Source organism: Ascaphus truei, chromosome 2, assembly GCF_040206685.1.
Source record: "Ascaphus truei isolate aAscTru1 chromosome 2, aAscTru1.hap1, whole genome shotgun sequence".
Lineage (NCBI taxonomy): Eukaryota > Metazoa > Chordata > Amphibia > Anura > Ascaphidae > Ascaphus > Ascaphus truei.
Window position 1 is genome coordinate 329,816,298 of NC_134484.1, and position 16,722 is coordinate 329,833,019.

The window sequence follows — 16,722 nt, forward strand, 5'->3', positions numbered from 1 at the left end:
GCATTTGGGTGGGTGGGAGGGAGGGGGCCAGGGGCACTTGGGTGAGTGGGTGGGAGGGGGCCAGGGGCACTGGGAGGGAGGGGGCCAGGGGCACTTTGGGTGCGTGGGGGCCAGGGGCACTTGTGTGAGTGGGTGGGAGGGGGCCAGGGGCACTTGGGTGAGTGGGTTGGGTGGGAGGGGGCCTGGGGCATTTTTAGGGAGGGGGCCAGGGGCACTTGGGTGAGTGGGAGGGGGCCAGGGGCACTTGGGTGAGTGGGTGGGAGGGGGCCAGGGGCACTTGGGTGAGTTGGTGGGTGGGAGTTAGGGAGCCAGGGGCACGTGGGTGAGCCAGGGGCACGTGGGTGGGTGGGAGGGAGGGAGCCAGGGGCACGTGGGTGGGTGGGTGGGAGGGAGCCAGGGGCACGTGGGTGGGTGGGAGGGGGCCAGGGGCACTTGGGTGAGTTGGTGGGTGGGAGGTAGGGAGCCAGGGGCACGTGGGTTGGAGGGAGGGAGCCAGGGGCACTTGGGTGGGTGGGTGGGAGGGAGCCAGGGGCACTTGGGTGGGTTGGTGGGAGGGAGCCAGGGGCACTTGGGTGGGTGGGTGCATGGGAGGGGGCCAGGGGCACTGGGAGGGAGGGGTCAGGGGCACTTGCGTGGGTGGAAGGGGGTCAGGGGCATTTGGGTGGGTGGGAGGGAGGGGGCCAGGGGCACTTGGGTGAGTGGGTGGGAGGGGGCCAGGGGCACTGGGAGGGAGGGGGCCAGGGGCACTTTGGGTGCGTGGGGGCCAGGGGCACTTGTGTGAGTGGGTGGGAGGGGGCCAGGGGCACTTGGGTGAGTGGGTTGGGTGGGAGGGGGCCTGGGGCATTTTTAGGGAGGGGGCCAGGGGCACTTGGGTGAGTGGGAGGGGGCCAGGGGCACTTGGGTGAGTGGGTGGGAGGGGGCCAGGGGCACTTGGGTGAGTTGGTGGGTGGGAGTTAGGGAGCCAGGGGCACGTGGGTGAGCCAGGGGCACGTGGGTGGGTGGGAGGGAGGGAGCCAGGGGCACGTGGGTGGGTGGGTGGGAGGGAGCCAGGGGCACGTGGGTGGGTGGGAGGGGGCCAGGGGCACTTGGGTGAGTTGGTGGGTGGGAGGTAGGGAGCCAGGGGCACGTGGGTTGGAGGGAGGGAGCCAGGGGCACTTGGGTGGGTGGGTGGGAGGGAGCCAGGGGCACTTGGGTGGGTTGGTGGGAGGGAGCCAGGGGCACTTGGGTGGGTGGGTGGGTGGGAGCCAGGGGCACGTGGGTGGGTGGGTGGGTGGGAGCCAGGGGCACGTGGGTGGGTGGGAGGGAGCCAGGGGCACGTGGGTGGGTGGGAGGGAGCCAGGGGCACTTGGGTGGGTGGGTGGGTGGGGGCCAGGGGCACTTGGGTTTGGAGGGAGGGGGGCCAGGGGCACTTTTTCGGGAGCCAGGGGCACTTGGGTGGGTGGGTGGGTGGGAGGGAGCCAGGGGCACTTGGGTGGGTGGTTGGTAGGGGGCCAGGGGCACTTGGGTGGGTGGTTGGTAGGGGGCCAGGGGCACTTGGGTGGGTGGCAGTGACTGGGTGGGGTGACTTACCCTGCCGCCGGACGCTTTCCCCTGCTGCCCCTGATATCCCCTGCTGCCCGGGACGGGAGGTGGGCTTGGGGGCACGGGAGGTGGGCTCGGGAGGGGGTGCCACGGGAGGTGAGCTCGGGAAGCTGGCCGCGGGGGGGAGCGGGCTGCATAAGGAGCTTGTACTTCCCCCTCCGTCCCACGTAACGTGCGGCCCGCAGAGGAGCTGGTACTTCCTCCTACGTCCCACGTTGGGAGCGGGGGGGAGGAAGGGAGCAGGCCCTGCGCAAGCGCGCAGGACCTCGGGGGGAATCACCGCCATTTTTTTTAAATTGAGCAGGGGGGGCGGGAGACACCGCGCGGCCAGCCTCGCTGCGACCCACCATTTGGGAAACGCTGTCCTAGAATATTGAAATAGTAGGTGGTAAGTTCAAATACAAGTATGATAAACGGAGAAATATACACACACACAAAAAACAAAAAACTGCCTAGCCAGGTAACAAGGTTTATAAGTGTATAGAAACCTTGCATCTCAATCAGATATTGGGAGACCAGAGGTAAATAGTCCCAAGATTTTATAGGCAAAAAAACAGTCCTGTTTGCAAGCAAAAAAAAAATCACAGCACTGCATGAGCTGCATACCAACCACCTCCAGAAAATCCTAGTCCTGCATAATGATTTGCAGTAGTCAGGGGTGTAATGATTAATCAGCCAGTGCAGCATGAAGAGATGGCAGTCACAGAACAGGGTGATAGATCAAAGTCCTGCCAGTAAAATACAGGAACCTTGTGAGACCGGCAGGAGAGAGTGCAGCCAGACAGCAAGCAGCTGTTCAACGATCAGCCCTCAGAGTCCCGTCAGTAATGCACAGGAACACTTGTGGGAAATCACTGCTCCACAAACTCAAAGTTCTCAAAATATTATGACTTTAATCGCTCAAACAAGAATACTTCTCCAGGAACAACAACAAGGCTGCAGAGGTGTGTCACTGATTGAGGGGGCTCCTGGAGCTGTAAATAGCACCGTTTTGAGCTGGATTGCTGTTTTAAGTCTGATCACTGTCCAGGACTGACCATACAATTGTTGCTTTGTGTGGGGGACGGATGAGTGTTCCTCTGTGTGAAGGGATATATAGCCATGCAGCTGAATGCAGTGTGGCTAGTATAGCACTAGAGGGCTCTTCCCTCTTGCTGGTACAAAATAGCCCACAAAAGGGTGATCATATAAGAATGGATGTTTTATGCATGTGTGTATGAATATATATCTTTATTTATATAGCTCCATCCATGTCCATAGCGATGCACAGTAGTAATATACGTGACATAATAGGAATAAGCGCTAGAGACATAAAAGTGACTTTAGGAAAAAGGAGTTCCTGCCCTGAAGAGTTTACGATCTAAGTGAAAAACGTAGGAAAGGGTAAAGGTGTTGGTCTTACAAACATAATACAGAAAGCAATGTGATAAAACAATGCCAGCAGTCATTTTGCTTTTATAATATGGAACATAAGGCTGCGGTCCCAGTGATCACTGTGACACGCGCGCCCGGCGGGGGGGGGGGGGGGGTTGAGGGGGGCAGCGCGTGCACAGCGCTAACCGCGATCTGCGGTCTGAGAGGGAGCTTGCGACGGGAGGGGGCGTGGTCGGGGATTTGCGGGGGCGTGGCCATCACGTCACGCGGCTGGTTCGCCCTCGTCGCTAGGAGTAAATTAAATTTCCCCTGCTGCCCTGAAAAGCTGTCGTGCAGAGCAGGAGGAAATTGCGCGTCAGGGCAGCAACTAGGACCGGAGGTACTGGGGGGCGGAGTTTAATCGCACAGCACACGCCGAGACGTGCGCTGTAGTAATTACTGGGAACGCGGCCTTAGGCTGCGTCCCCGCTGGCGCTGACCGTGCTCATGCTTGAGAGCGGTGACGTCACCAACTCTCTAAGCATGAGCGCCGGGTGTCATGTCTATTTTGCAAGTGTGCGTGTGGGGGAAATTGGGGACATGTTGTGCGCGCTTCAAACTTTTTTTTGTCTCCTCAAGTGCCAAGCTTTGGAGAGCGTGCGTGGCCGCGCACAAGCGCCTCGTGAGCGGGGACATCAACATAAAGAGTACAAGAAGTAAAAGCGTCGAGCGCACAGCACGCTCAGCGCCAGCAGCCTTAGTTATATCCTCCAGAACACACGTCAAGCTCTTATGTCCCAGTGTAATTGCTGGCCAGCTTAGTCATATACTATGTAGGTCTACAGAAAATGTACAGTTGTAGGCCTTTTGCACTTAGATGAACTTGGAGCCAGAAAAACATGGAGCATCCACCAGACTTACTGTTTAGGTAGGAGGTATCCACGAGGTGGAAAAAGACCGGTGCACAGCCAAATGAAGCAAAAGTTGGATTATGTGACCATAAAAAAAAGTATTTATTGGTTAAAAAACATGACAGTAGAGTCCTGGCGGGTCACCACACAATTGTTACTGTTTAGGTTTCTTGAAAAGGATTGCAGGAAAGAGTAGGATGTTTCATATCTCCTACAGTCTCTCACTAGCTCGGGCATGAATCCCAGCAGAGCAGGAACCATGGTCACACAGTTGATTCCTTGCAGGGCCACAGCCCTCAACCCAGCCCAGGAGGTCTCCTTACAGATGATTCCAGATAGTCAATTTTCACTGCTGAGAGCCAATAGGAAGCCATGACCAGGACATTTAAACTAAAGAGAGGTCCCCGGAGCGAAAATGAATTGGGTTCAGCTCCGGAGACCCCCTGCTTCAAAGCTATATAAAAATGTTTTATATTTTATCACCTAGTGCACGCTGTCACTAGCCCTGTCTTTCCTATGTATATAATGATCACTATATTGTCCATTATATACATAGGCAAGATAAGCTAAAACAACCTGAAGTAGATTATGAAATAGTAATTAAAATAAATTACAGTAAATATGTAGCCCTGTTTCCCCCCTTTTCTGGGAGATTCTACAGTCTACATTATTAGTGTGGTGCAAGACCCGTAGGGAGCAGGAGATCTTGAGCGGTCTGAGTTGTTATGGAGACCAGGACAGGCTTTTGGGTTCAATTATTGTAGTTCTTCTCGGTACTCGGTACTATCAGCCCTCACCACGGCATCCTTCTCCCCCCCTGTCCAATGACTGACACAGACAGGGGGATATAGTAGAATCAGGATCCTTTATTATCAGCATATTAGACAGCCACTGCAACTCTTCTTACAGTGCTGTATAGGCTTTGAAGTCCCAGACTTCTAGAGGGTGCCTACCCCGATAATAAGGGCAATGAGTCTTGATATTCCTCAGGCCTGTACCTGGAGTGGGCCAGCTTGTCCTCTCTCCTTTCTCTCCAGAGCAAGACTGCACTAAATTTGGGATACTCCCCTGATTAGGATTCAGAGGGGGCGGGCTCAGGATCTAGACCTATACCGATAGGCTTACCCAGGCCATGAGTCACCACCTCACCTCTGTCCATCACAGAGGAGCCTGCAGGGGGGACAAAAGCCCACTGATTAACCTGTTAATGCCCTGAACTTATTAGGGACTTACATAGCAGGGGGAAAGACAGGCAGAATAGACTTACCATGTTACACATATTAACCCCTTAGTAGCCCATGGGTCAACTAGTCATGGGTTTTCATGACTGACTAGAAAGGATTATAAAGTGGTTAATATTAACATAAAACTAAACAACCTTCCCCCCTTGGCCACCTTAGTGGCTAGTAAAAGCATTGTCATGCTTTAGGACTGATTGGCGAAAATCCCCTGGCCAAAGGAACAGGCCAATCCGAGGCAGATTCAAATTCGCCCCAAAAATTCGTCCATCTCTACTCTGCAGCTCACAAATGGAGGGTTTTGGAAGGGCGGACTCTTTAGCTCCCAGATCCCAAGAACAATCAGGGCCTCCAGCAGCTCTATTTCTGTTAGGATGTGCTCACCACAAACGAGACGGGACCACGGTGCTGAGGTGGGAAGGTAGGAACACCACCCACAGCCACGAGGACACGTCTTGAAAGTAGATTGGTCGGGGATTCCGGATCGGGGCAGGAGAGGTACGGTTGGTAGAGAGTGCCGTTTGCCAAATCCAGGGTTAGAGAGAGGGACGTTGTCGTTTACCGTAAGCCAGGGTCGGGATGCCAGAGATGCGGAGAGTCGAATTGCCGTGTGCCGAGTTCGGGATGCCAGAGGTACAGGAAGACGTAGCGGAAGCCGGTTTGATACACGAGGAGATCTGTAAAAATAGAACTAGGGAGGCAGAGAATGGTAAGGACAACTGGTACTATGCTCAACCAAAGAACCAGTGATTTTGGCAGGTATATAAAGGAGTGAGGGTCCAATAGGATTGCATCCATAAAGGGGTGTGTAGAAGGAGCCAGCTGTAGCAGGGATAGGTCCCTTATGAGTCCCAGGAGATGAGGCATAAAGGGCAGCAATCTGGCTGCATTCAATAGCAGCAACAGTCTTGGGACCTGTACCTTTAAGAGGCGGTTGCGCCTCCGTGTGGTCGCGCCTCTGTGTAGCAGCGCCTGCGGCTGCGTGCGCACCCCCACGCCCTGATCCGAGGGCAGAAGAGAGAGAAGAACGTGTGCGCGCGCGCACAGTGCAGGGGCTCGCGCGCCTCTCTCCGGCGTCCCTGCGAGTCAGGATGATGTCAGGCGAGGCAGCAGGTAAGTGGGAGGCACGCCGTGAACGGCGTGTCTCCATAATCCTTACAGTACCCCCCCCTTCAGGGGCGACCTCCGGGCGACCATGATAAGGCTTGGAAGGGTTTCTTCGATGAAAAGCCCGTAGAAGTTGAGGTGCGTGAAGATCCCGGTAAGGAATCCAAGAACGTTCCTCTGGACCGAACCCCCTCCAGTGAACCAGGTATTGTACTCCTCCTCTGGAATTTCTTGAATCCAGGACAAACTGGACCTCGTACTCCTGTTGACCCGAAATCATAATCGGAGGTGGAGAAGAAGTTTTCTTGGAAAAGCGAGGGCTGCGAAACACTGGTTTGAGTAAAGATACATGAAAAACTGGTGAAATCTTCATAGAAGGTGGAAGGCGTAGTTCGTAAGCCACAGGGTTAATCCTCCTAACCACGGGAAAGGGACCGAGGAACTTGGGAGCAAGCTTCATGGTAGGAACCTTCAACCGGATATTCCTAGATGAAAGCCACACCGTGTCCCCTGGAACGAACTCCGGCACTTGTCGTCGAAGGCGATCTGCTTGGAGTTTCTGTCTCCCTGTAGCTACCCTCAAGTTCTCCTGTATCTTAGACCACAAAACCTTTAGGTGAGAGACGTGTTTGTCCACTGCTGGCACCCCAGATGGTAGTGAAGAGAAGGGTAACCGGGAAGGATGGAATCCATAATTTATAAAGAACGGAGATTCTTGGGTAGAGTCGTTGCGGAGAGAGTTCAAGACAAACTCGGCCCAAGGAAGTAGATCCACCCAGTCCTCCTGAGTATCCGTGATGAAGCATCGGAGATATTGTTCTAAGCTTTGATTGACTCTCTCCGTTTGCCCATTGGTCTGTGGATGGTATCCTGAGGAGAAGTGAAGAGCGATTCCCAACCTTTTGGAAAAGGCACGCCAAAATTTTGACACGAATTGCGAGCCCCGGTCAGAGACAATGGTAGAAGGAACTCCGTGAAGGCGAAAAATCTCCTGAATAAACACATCTGCCAGCCTGGGGGAATTTGGAAGACCCCTCAAAGGAACAAGGTGCGTCTGCTTGGAAAATCGATCAATGACCACTAAAATAGTATTCTTCCCTTTGGATTCTGGAAGTTCCACAATGAAATCCATAGAGATATGACTCCAGGGACGATCTGGAATGGGTAATGGAAGGAGTAGACCAGCGGGTCTGACACGAGGTACCTTGTTACGAGCGCAAATGCTACATGCTTTGACAAACTCCTCTACGTCTTTAGCCCTCTCTGGCCACCAGAAGGTACGTTGAACTAGATCGTTGGTCTTCCGTATCCCTGGGTGTCCTGCTGATTTAGACGAATGACACCACTCGAGAACCTTCTTGCGGTGTTGAGATGCCGTGTAGAGTCTTCCCTCCGGAACCTTGAGTCCCCTCGGAGTCTGTGACTGTTCCTACTGAATTTTGCTCATGACCTCAAAGGAGTTGGCAGACAAGATACAACTAGAGGGGATAATAGACTCAAGCTGTTCCTCGGACCGGTCATCCGCAAGAAATTGTCGAGATAAAGCGTCCGCCTTAAGGTTCTTGGAGCCAGGAATAAAAGAAATAAGAAAATTAAATCGTGAAAAAAACAAAGCCCAGCGGGCTTGTCGAGCATTCAACCGACGTGCCCCCTCCAGGTAAAGGAGGTTCTTATGGTCCGTAAGGATGGGTATAGGTGTCTCGGTACCCTCTAAGAAATGTCTCCACTCTACCAACGCCAATTTGATCGCCAAAAGCTCCCTATTTCCGACATCATAATTCTGTTCAGCGGAAGAGAATTTCTTAGAAAAAAAAGCACAGGGATGCAGTCTGGCTAACGGAGAAGTTCTCTGGGACAGAACAGCCCCGGCCCCAATGTCCGAGGCATCTACCTCCAAGGTGAACGGGAGTCCAGGATCTGGGTGGGTGAGGATGGGAGCAGACACAAAAGCCTTCTTGAGACTCTCAAACGCTTCTTTAGCGGTCCCTGACCATGATGACGGATCTGCCCCTTTCTTGGTGAGGGCGGTTATGGGGGATACGGTATCAGAAAAATTGCGGATGAACCGTCGATAATAATTCGCAAAACCTAAAAAGCGTTGCACGGCTTTGAGAGTAGTCGGAAGAGGCCACTCCAAGATAGCTTTAAGTTTCTCCGGATCCATTTTGAAACCGGAATCCGAGATAACGTAACCCAAGAATGCCACGGATTTAAGGTGGAACTGGCACTTCTCCAATTTCGCAAAAAGATGGTTCTCCCGTAAACGTAATAGTACTTGTTGAACGTGTTTAATATGATCTTGAGCGGTCTTAGAAAAGATGAGGATGTCATCTAAATAAACAATAAGAAAAGTGTTGAGAATGTCCCGAAAGATCTCATTGACAAAATCCTGGAAAACTGCTGGTGCATTGCACAACCCGAAAGGCATAACAAGATACTCGTAGTGGCCGTCATGGGTGTTGAAAGCAGTCTTCCACTCGTCCCCCTCTCGTATCCTTACTAAATTGTAGGCACCTCTCAGATCCAATTTAGAAAAGATGGTTGCTCCCTGGAGGCGGTCGAATAATTCAGGAATCAAAGGCAGGGGATAGCGATTTTTGCGAGTGATATTATTCAAACCCCGATAGTCTATGCATGGACGGAGAGATCCGTCCTTCTTCTTGACAAAGAAAAAACCTGCTCCGACCGGGGAGGAAGACTTCCTGATGAAACCCCTCTCCAAGTTCTCGGCAATGTAGGTGTTCATAGCCTTTGTCTCTGGGAGAGAGAGAGGATAAGATCTTCCCCTGGGAAGAGGTGCGCCAGGAAGTAAGTCAATGGGACAATCAAACGGGCGGTGCGGCGGTAGTACCTCAGACCGTGCTTTGTCAAATACGTCACGGAAATCCCAGTACACAGAAGGTAAGGAGTTGATCTTCTCGGATATGGTAGACACTCCTCCAATCCTCTGGAAAACCCTGGTACATGTCTTGGCACAAGAAGGAGCCCACTGAACCGGTTCCCGATCCGTCCAGTCGATGCGAGGATTATGAAGTTGAAGCCAGGGAAGACCCAAAATCAACTCAGCAGAGGGCGTGTGGATGACATCGAGAGTAATGATCTCCGTATGGACGTCCACGAACTGCAGTAGGAGAGGTACTGTCTGAAGCGTGATAAATGCTGGCTTAAGAGGTCGACCATCGATGGCCTCCAGACCTACAGGCGTCTCCTTGTTGACAAAAGGGATATTGTTCTGTCTAGCAAAAGTTTCATCAATGAAATTACCTGCCGAACCGGAATCAATGAACGCCCGTGCCCGGGTGTGGAACCCCTCTCCAGACAGTATTATAGGTAAGACTATCCTGGTGGGAAGGATGTTTTGGAGGATGGAAGAAGGGGTCAGTATTCCCAATGAAACTCTCCCGGATCTCAGTGGGAGCTGGCGTTTCCCGGTTTAAGGGGACACTGGGCCACGGCGTGAGTGGAATTGCCACAGTACATGCAAAGACCGGCCGTGTGCCTACGTAACTTCTCAGCCGGAGATAGTCGGTTGCCCCCCAACTGCATGGGTTCAGGAATGTCCCCGGAAGAAGGTGACGGAGCCACGAAGGAGGGTGCAAGAGTTCTTGGAACCCTTAAACGATAATGAGAACGTTCATATTTACGTTCCAGCAGGCGTTGATCCACCCGAATAGCCAGAGCGATTAAGTCCTCTAGGTTAGTAGGACGATCTCGTGCGGCGAGCTCGTCCTTTAGGGTCTCCGATAATCCTTGCCAGAACGCGGAAGATAGGGCGTCATCGTTCCAACCTGTTTCAGCAGCAAGAGTGCGAAATTCAACCGCATATACAGCAACCGAACGGTCTCCCTGGTTAATGTGGTGAAGAGCAGAAGCTGCTGTTAACTTTCGTGCTGGTGTGTCAAAAACTCTTCGGAATTCCTCAACGAAGAGATCGATGTCCTGTGTGAGCGCCCCCTGTTGCTCCCAGATGGGAGAGGCCCACGCCAGTGCCTGGTCGGTGAGAAGGGAGTAGATGTAGCCGACCCTGGAGACAGAAGACACAAAGCGAGAGGGAGAGAGCCTAAATTGTACAAGACATTGGTTAATGAATCCCCGACATCCTTGAGGATCCCCCGCATAATGTCTTGGTGGCGGAATACGTGGTTCCGGAGTGAACGGAGATAACGAAAAAGGGTTAGGCTGTGCAGTAGGTGCCACGAGAGGAGATTGCCGAGTGAGGGTTCGGACCTGAAGAGTAAGAGAGTGGAGGCTTTGCTGCATGGTATCCAAGCGTCTATCGGATTGCTCCAAATAAGTCTCTAATCTGGTAAACAGAGCAGAATGGGCATTTAAAGTCCGCTCCACCTCAGCTTGGTCCATGTTTGTTGGGTTGAGCATAATGTTAGGATGTGCTCACCACAAACGAGACGGGACCACGGTGCTGAGGTGGGAAGGTAGGAACACCACCCACAGCCACGAGGACACGTCTTGAAAGTAGATTGGTCGGGGATTCCGGATCGGGGCAGGAGAGGTACGGTTGGTAGAGAGTGCCGTTTGCCAAATCCAGGGTTAGAGAGAGGGACGTTGTCGTTTACCGTAAGCCAGGGTCGGGATGCCAGAGATGCGGAGAGTCGAATTGCCGTGTGCCGAGTTCGGGATGCCAGAGGTACAGGAAGACGTAGCGGAAGCCGGTTTGATACACGAGGAGATCTGTAAAAATAGAACTAGGGAGGCAGAGAATGGTAAGGACAACTGGTACTATGCTCAACCAAAGAACCAGTGATTTTGGCAGGTATATAAAGGAGTGAGGGTCCAATAGGATTGCATCCATAAAGGGGTGTGTAGAAGGAGCCAGCTGTAGCAGGGATAGGTCCCTTATGAGTCCCAGGAGATGAGGCATAAAGGGCAGCAATCTGGCTGCATTCAATAGCAGCAACAGTCTTGGGACCTGTACCTTTAAGAGGCGGTTGCGCCTCCGTGTGGCCGCGCCTCTGTGTAGCAGCGCCTGCGGCTGCGTGCGCACCCCCACGCCCTGATCCGAGGGCAGAAGAGAGAGAAGAACGTGTGCGCGCGCGCACAGTGCAGGGGCTCGCGCGCCTCTCTCCGGCGTCCCTGCGAGTCAGGATGATGTCAGGCGAGGCAGCAGGTAAGTGGGAGGCACGCCGTGAACGGCGTGTCTCCATAATCCTTACAATTTCACAGGTCTCTCACACTCCAGAGATAGCTGCCAGCACACACAACTTGCATTTTTAGCTGCCTGCATTGGCTCTGGATCTCCAGAGGCTAATGGAGCTGTTGCTCTATAAATCACAAGTTCCTCATCTCCACTGTACTAGGGATCATACCCCCACTCTGGCTATTCTCTAGGTTCAGCTGGTCTGGCGCGTAGTCCCCAACCAACGGCTGGGATCTGATGGTTCTGGATTGTCATCTAAAAGGAACATGTGCATCTTTATTACCTGTGTATTAGTTGTAATGTACTACAGAAGTCTGTCCTGTTGACAGGTCACAGACCTGGACAATTTATGGACAATATTATATGGGCCCCTATATTTAGGCTGGAGTTTGGAATACTGTCCTTTTTTCCTATCATATGTCCGTACTCATTCTAGTTCCCTGGGATCACATACCTGAGCAGTCACCTCTATATCATAATATTTCTCCTGCCATTGAGTAGCTTGGGCTTGGTGGTGTTTTACAGTCTCTCTTATAGAGCACAAATACTCTGCCAACTGGGTTACATAACCTGCCAGGTCGGAGTACACTCTCCCATACAACACCATAAACGGGGAGAATTGGTTGATGCCTGGATACTGCTTCTATATATGATAATACTATAGGGGAGCATTTTCTTGTATAAATGAGGCCAGAATGGCTAGGATGATGGATTTAATCACTCAACAAGCCCATTGGACTAAGGGTGTTACAGATGGCTCGAGTTTTATGAATCCCTCGTTTAGAATGTAAAGATCTAGGTACCTTGTGGGGACATATAAATTCGGCTACTGTCGGGCCTCCTGACCTGGTAAAGGTTACTGTATGTCTGAGCACATTTGGAGAAATAATAAACCACTACATGATATACTTATTCCCATTTTGGGTGGTTGCTACAGTAGGAGTCCTAGTATATCCTGGGCTTCTCGTTGTATGGGGGGACTCGTTTGGAAACATACCATGGGAGCCTGTGTGGTACTTGTCACCACATACTTCCATGTGTAACACCAATTCCTTACTACCCTGCACCAGGTGGGCCAATAATACTGTCCCCAGACATTTTGGGGATTCTTTTCTACCCCTAGGTGTATTGCAGTCTTTCACATGTAGCATTCTCAAGATCACAGATTTTGTCACCTGGGGAAATGTCGATTTGAGTGAAACCAGGCCATCCCCCAGCCCCTGAGCACTTGCAAGCAACCCTTGGTATATGCACAGTTCTAGCCCTATATCACAGCTTTTTCATTGGGAATGTCTCTAGGCCTCCACTGGAAACTCTATGCAGCCTTCTTACTTCCACTTCTTCAGAGTTGATAGGTCTCACTGTCTATGTCTGCCTTCTGAGCATCTTGAAGATTGATAGGAGATTGGTTTATAGGAAGGACATTAACTTGAGCTGTCACCATGGCAGTCCCTCCCTTTGATGGGGCTCCCAGAGCAGGGTGGCAGGAGAGAGCATCGGTGTCACCGCTAGAGGTATATACCTTATGTTAAGTTGTGTGAACAAATAGAGCAGGAACCAGAGTTATAGTTGCTTTCTGCAGTCTCTCACTAGCTGGATCATAAGTCCCTTGCAGAGCCAAAACCAGGGTCACATTTGCTCCCTTGCTGAATTACAGCCCTCAGCTCACAGGGGCCTCCTTACAGGTTCCAGCAGTCCATTTTCAGTGTTGAGAACACTTAGCACTCTATTTCTGCAGCTCACAGATGGAGGAACTTGGAACAGGCAACTCTTTAGCTCAGCGACCCCACAGCAATCAGGTCCTTCGACAGCGCTCTTTCACAGATATCTCACACTCCCAAGATGGCTGCCAGCACACACATAATCAGAGGGACTTCCACAAGAAAATTAAGTTAAGTGAGTGATTCCAAATGTGGTTTGCAAAAGCCTAGGGGTTCGTGTAGTGGGATTCTCCCCTCCCCCACCCAAAATCTGTAATGGCAGATCCCAGGCAGCATAGTGGGTTCTTGAACCTATGGGGGAGTGTGCACTTAGTGTAACACCCCCTGCCTGGCTTCCTAGGGAAGTTACATCGGTGTGTTCTGCATGGGTTACCATGACTCAGGCGCTGGATTCAGGCGACTGGGCGATGAGGTAGCAAGGTTGTATAATAATGGGCACCAGGAACTTTTATAGTGCAGTTGTCATTTATTCTTGTCCCCTAACACAGGGAATGCTTATTCATATATTGATAACGTTGCACTGTATTTTACATGAGATATACATGAAAACGGTTCTTCCATCAGTGCCCACTCTTAACACTTGAATGGGGGTACATGTGGGTTCTTCACTGTGCCAAGACCCCCCCCCCCACTCCTTATTGGTCAGGGACATCTCTCCTCATTTTCTCAGTAATACTAGGCCCCTTGGGGACCCTAGCAGGCCCTGTACAGGTAACCTAATACCTTGGCCTTATGGTAACTGCCACTTCCACTTCAGCCTGAGAGGAATGTGAATGCCGATCCGCGGTTAGAGCCGATCTGCCAGCATCCAGGAATCCTCGTTACCGAGGCCCTCACATGCCATTTCACTTAACAACTGTCGTGGACTCCCTTAGTCTTCTCTAGGGATCCTGACTAAGAAGGTTACTATTGCGGTCTATAACATAATAAAGTAGAGGGGCCTAGTCTATACTATTACCTTTAGAACATGGGTGTCTACTCTCCCTGAGGCTCCTCTCCCCTTGTCCTCCTGGAATCTAACCTTCTAGAACAGTCCCTTCTCCTTAAATAACCCTGCGTGATGTCTGGATCCCATAGCAACCCAGGTTGGTGCCTTGAAAACAGTACCACTGCTAGTAACCCTTTAGAAGGGGGGGGGGGTTACATTAGTAAGGCCCAAAACTGCACCTTAGCCTGGGTGATAAAGCTGTCAATTACAGGAGGAGCTTCAAAACTCGCTACCCACAATTCTTTGAATCCACTGCAGCAAGGCACTGTGGTGTGTGACTTTGGAACCCCCAGAGTGATTCACCCATGCTGTCTGCACACACTGAGGTGCAGCTTGGGGCCTTATTAAACGTGTGTCCCTCTCACAAGCTTCAGACACTATATTATCTGGGATCGGTGAAACTGTTTTGTTAGCAATAGTCTGAGTAGTCAATAAGATTTATTAATTACGGGTTGTGTAACAAATATTTTCTAGCAGGGGGTGCACAATGTAACAAAGCTTGAGTACCACTGCTCTAACTAAACAGTCTCTTACTAGCTTTTACCAGGCACCTGAGATTTACTGTAGTTCCCCTTAGTGTCTTATACAGTGACAGACATACATAAGTCTGTTACAATGCCAAGGCTCTAATAACTTAACAGCTAAGTACGTATGTAAATTCAACTTTGTGGCAATGTATTAATGTACTTTGGATCAACTTTGCTCCGCTCGTGTCAGTAAGTCATTTTGGGGTTTGTTATTGAAGCAGTTAGGGTAGAAGTGTATTAGTGTAATGTTATATTGGGATTTCACACTACGCATTTAAAACTGCCACTGGATTCTTTTTCTTTGCGTCGTTTAAAAACGTGAAGTCGGAGGTTGCTGTTAACATCTGTGCTCAACAGATACACAACACCAAAAAAGTCATATTAGGCGGCGCTTTCACACAACATACAAATATAGCCCACGTTCCCCGGTGTCAGGGCGATTATGTGTGCTGCTAATACCTGCGGGGCAAACAGGAGGCCTGATCCTCCGCCACGGGGAGCCTGGGGTGTGTGTATCAATATCTACTAACAGCACCTCCACCTGAGAGGGATCCTTATGTAGTAGGATGGCCCCTCCCAAGACAATATACTCAGTAATACACACACAAAGTATGGGTAACAGTATTTACTGGAAGGTACTAAACAATAACCATGAACACACAATATATATATATATACAGTATACCATATACGGACCCACGGTGTATTCCCCACAGTAATTGGGTGCAGGGGCACCAGTGTCCAGGCAATGAAGGCCTATCCCACCCCAAGTGTGAGACAGCGCTGCCCCATGATGTGTTGGTGCACTTGTGGAAAATACCTGCCCGGAGCTCCAGCCCTGGGGGTCGCTGAGTTAGGCCAAGAAACGGTCAGCCTGTTCCACCGAAGATCTGCCTCCATGTGGGGTGGCCTCCATCCGTAGCGTCCTACCTTTAGATAGTCTCTAAGATGAGGGCCTGGTCTGATCCCTGACGCAGGCCACACACTGCGTGCGTCCGTCACCAGTACAAGGGTACTAGCACTAACAGGCTAAGGGGCGCGTCCCATTCTGAGGAGGCATTCCCTATAGCACCACAAGCTAGAGATGGTCGGGTCCTGAAAGGGGGATACTCTGGCCTAGTTCAGCGGAGCACTTCTCCCTGGACGTTCCCTATCCTTTTGCTGTCCTGCTCCCGACTAACCAACTGCCCTAACTGTTATCACTGTTCTAACTGTTATAAATGCAGCAACCCTATTGGTTGCCTGGCAACATGTGGTCTGCAGCCCCTGATGCCTGCTCACCAGCTCACAATCTCCCTGCCGCAGCCTGAAGGTAAGTAAACTAATAAATGCTTGGGTGAATATTGCTCAAAAACATGACAGCTATTATCAAGTAGTGACTGGGTGGGTGGGTCACCGGGTGGGTCACCCCAGTCGGCGGCGTTCATCCTGTCCCCTCCCCCCCCGGGGTGTGGTGGGGAGCAATGGTGAGTGATGTGGGCTTAGCGGCGTTTGTTCCCCCCCCCCCTCACCGCCGGCTCACTGGAGGAGCGTGCGGGAGGATGTGCAGGAGGCCTGTGGCGTAGCTGTGCGCCGGCTCACTGGGGGTGAGTGCGGGAGGGTGTTTCCGCGGTGGCAACTCACTGCAGGTGGGGGGGGGGGTGTTGTTGTGCTCACCTCGGTCCCCCCCTCACCTCTGTCCCTGGCGGTCGTTCCCCACCCATCCCCAGGAGGAGAAGAGGAGAGTGGCCGGGTGGTTGTGCGGCGCTTGTTCCCCCCCTCACCCACCTCACCTTGGTCCCCGGCGGACCCACGGGGTGAGAAGAGGCGGGTGGGTGGAGGGGTGGAGGGTGTGAGGCGAGGCGGTTGGATTGTGCGGCGGCGCAGGCGTGTGGTCACCACTTCTCAGAGGCGCACGCGGTGTGAGGGTGGTGTGAGTCTCACGGCCTACGTAGCCCTGGCCGTGACATCACCCCACCCCGCAGGCTAATGAGAGTGAGAGGCTGAGAGTGAGAGGTGTGGCAGACCCACAGACAAACAAGATTTCAGTTTTATATATATAGATGGTGGAGGGTTTTTAGTCACCTTTTCACCCACCATAACTTAAAATATATATATATGATTTGTTAACCTATTCTCAGCTGTCTCAGCAGGTTTTAAGC

General features: G+C 51.9%; 1 protein-coding gene across 2 annotated transcripts in view; it reads right to left on the reverse strand.

Moving 5' to 3' along the window:
- Positions 1 to 15,750, reverse strand: part of MATCAP2 (microtubule associated tyrosine carboxypeptidase 2) — an 82,968-nt gene extending 67,218 nt beyond the window's left edge. For both annotated transcript variants that reach the window (XM_075586624.1, XM_075586622.1), the window contains exon 1: positions 15,402 to 15,750. The gene's annotated coding sequence lies outside the window, so the exon portion shown is untranslated. The remainder of the gene's footprint in view (positions 1 to 15,401) is intronic.
- Between the last annotated feature and the right edge of the window lie 972 nt (positions 15,751 to 16,722).